The sequence below is a fragment of the Canis lupus genome, chromosome 36, assembly GCF_048164855.1.
Source record: "Canis lupus baileyi chromosome 36, mCanLup2.hap1, whole genome shotgun sequence".
NCBI lineage: Eukaryota > Metazoa > Chordata > Mammalia > Carnivora > Canidae > Canis > Canis lupus.
The window spans coordinates 12292691-12295772 of NC_132873.1; the positions used below are offsets into that span (position 1 = coordinate 12292691).

At 40.9% G+C, this 3082-nt stretch overlaps 1 pseudogene; it reads right to left on the minus strand.

Annotated features, from left to right (window-relative positions):
• Positions 1-428: 428 nt before the first annotated feature.
• LOC140625288 (heterogeneous nuclear ribonucleoprotein H2-like) lies at positions 429-2418 on the minus strand (annotated as a pseudogene).
• Positions 2419-3082: the final 664 nt, after the last annotated feature.

The window sequence follows — 3082 nt, forward strand, 5'->3', positions numbered from 1 at the left end:
TGGTTTCATGGAGCTTCAAGATATTCCTTTGCCCATTTGTCACTGGGAACAGATGTATGAAGCAACTGGTACTGAGAAATGTATGATTACCAAAGTCTCAGACTCGTTAGGAGTGAAGATTTGGGTCGTGTCTCCAGATAAGCTATCAAGACCTCCCCAGGTAACAGGCAAGGGTGAAGGGAATTCACAATCTGGAGGGTGGCAATGGCGATTCATCTTGCTAGCTGTGAAATATCCCCCTTTGAAGCTTCCTCGCAGGAATGATGGGCCACCAGAACCATGGAATAAGGGCCCCCATTTATGTGGAGAAGTGAGTCTCTGCAGTCAAAAAGGACTTTATGGGTGTCCTGCTCAGCTCTCTCTTTAAGGAGACCTGCTGTGGGAGTGTAGCTGGTTGAAAAACTTCAGTTGCCACAGCTTTTTTTTTTTTTTTTTTTTTTTTAGTTTTTAAAAGAAGATTTATTTGACAAGTTTCACTTAGCGCAATACACCTAAAAGGAAATCACGATACAAGGAAAAGTTTAAATCAAGGCCTCAAAATTTCATACAAACACCAAGACCAAAATCCTAACGTATGGTGTTGCATCTCAAAGTTGTCCATTAACTTAAAAAAAAAAAAAATGCTTAAACTTACGTGCCTTAGAGGTTATTAAATGAAACTAGAATTAACAAACATGCCAAATGTGCTCACTTTTAATCGTAGATACAGCTCCTATATTGCGTTTTACAAAAAAGTATGTCTTTCAACATGCATCCCAACAGTGTTCAATGTAACGTGGTAGAAGAGCAACATTTAACATAATTCAACTGCTTTAACCTAAATACACTTGCTGCTTATTAAGTACATCCTACAATAGAACTAGAGAAAAGCTGAAAATTGTTTAACAGTTCTAGTTTACTCAGGTGTTACATCCTAGATGAATGTTTGTGTTCAAAAATACTGAACCTTAAGTCTTTAAAACAATCCTGATTTCCACTTAGAGTAAGAAGCATCAATCACAAGCTTGTATTGCAAAACTGTTAAACTTTTTTTCTTTAAAAAACATTGACCAAGAGTCAGTGATCAGGATCAGTTACTTTCCCCATCCACCACTCACAGTGGACATGCTAGACATCCCTCCCATTCCGTTCACTCCCATAGATGCACGGCTTCCACTACTGTAGTCGCTGCTGCTCACTGCTCCTTGGCTGCCTATGCAATGTTTGATTGAAAATCACTGGAGTTTTCCTGTAAACCTGGTCATATCCACTCATGCTGCTCTGGCCACCATAGCCGCCTCCATAACCACCACTCAGCTACTGACTGGCTGGGCCACCATAACTGGACTGGTTTGACAAGCCCATGCCTCCCATCATTTGGCTACCATAAGCACCACTGCTTGCTCCTGCTGTAGAATTCAAAAAGAGTTCTACATATCTGTGTTGCATATTTGCTTTGTCTTTTGACATAGCTGCCCCAGCATCTTCATGAGTTGCAAACTCGACATCTGCTTCACCAGCTACTCTGCCCTCGGGACCAATTTCAATATGTACTCTCACAGGGTTAAGCGGTGAAAAAAAAATATAAATGTCATTCTCAGTAGCTCTGTAAGGTAATCCCCGCATGTGTACACAATGTCCTGTCGTGCTCTGGAAAGTAGAGCCAGCATCCCCATATCTGTGATCAGACATTCCTGAACAACAGTAATTGAGGTCTCTTCCAAATCTATCGGACCCAAATCCATAGCCATCATTATAGCCATTATAATCATCATAGCCTCCATAACCTCCACCATAAGCACCACGCCTCATCCGTTCAAAGCCAGCTCCCCTGCCAATGCTGTTATACCCTCTGCCAGCTCCAGGTCAGTCATAGGGACCTGGCCGCTGCATGGCCATAAGCTTTCGTGGTGGATCATAGTGAGTTCTAACTTCAGCTCGACTGCTCTTAAAGATTTCCATATACCTGTGTGCCCTATTCTTTCCTTGTGTTTCTTTAGAGCCTTTTCAGCTATTTCCTGTGAAGCAAACTGCACAAAGGCCTCCCCCGTACTCCTCCCCTGGAAGTCCACCCTCAATGTTATCCCATTTGGCACGATTTCCAACCCTGAGAAGAGCTGAACAATTTCTTCCTTGCTACGTCCAAAGGGGAGTCCTCTAAGCCGTACAAAGCCATCATTGGCCTTGTCAGGACCATTTGGACCAGTATGCTTCAACACCCAATCCATTTCAACGTTGTTTGACTTGAATACTTCAACATATCTGTGTCCCATAGTTCCTCTGTCTTTTTTCAGGGCCAATTTGACTTCATCTTCTGATTCAAGTTCAACAAAAGCCTCGCCACTCGGTCTGCCTTCTCTGGTGTAGATGAAACGAATACCTTGAGCCCCATTTTGAATTTTGCAGTCAGAAAAAAAAAAAAAATGCTGCACTTCATCTGCCAAGCAAGACCAAGGCAAGCCCCCTCCTTTCACTGATGTCAGACCTGCATCATGGTCATGGGACCTTCCTGCCTATTTTACGTGATAAGAACTTCCCTGATAACTCTCTCACATATCTACTCCAGTCTCAGCACTTGCCTCTCAGAAGACAAAAATGACACAATTTGTCAATAAAAAAGGTGTTGCACTTCAATTGATTCAGCATATCATGTGTCACCTCCTTCCCACACTCTTTCAATTGGAAGCAGTCCCAATTGCATTGCCTTCCAAAGTCCTTACATATTTTTTTAAGTGAATACTCCTTTTAAAAAACTTGTTTCAGTATGACTAGTCTCTCTGACCCTAAGTGGAAATGAACAAGTGTCCTCACTACTTCCATAAATGCTCTCCTTTGTTTTCCACAAAAATAAATCTTAATCTTCTCCATGAAATATTTACTTCTAATTCCAAGACAAAATCGTTTTCTCTTTTCTAGATTTTTTATGCTCCCTAAAAGTTTATGCCATAAAATCTGACAATAGGATGCAACTTCTCAATTCGTGCCTTAAATTTTTATCTTATTTACAAAATTGATTAGAGCTAAAATTAATTTCGAGTTTTAACACTAAGGCCAAAGCTGTCTTTTCACAAATTTGGATTTTTAAAATATATATGTAAAAGAT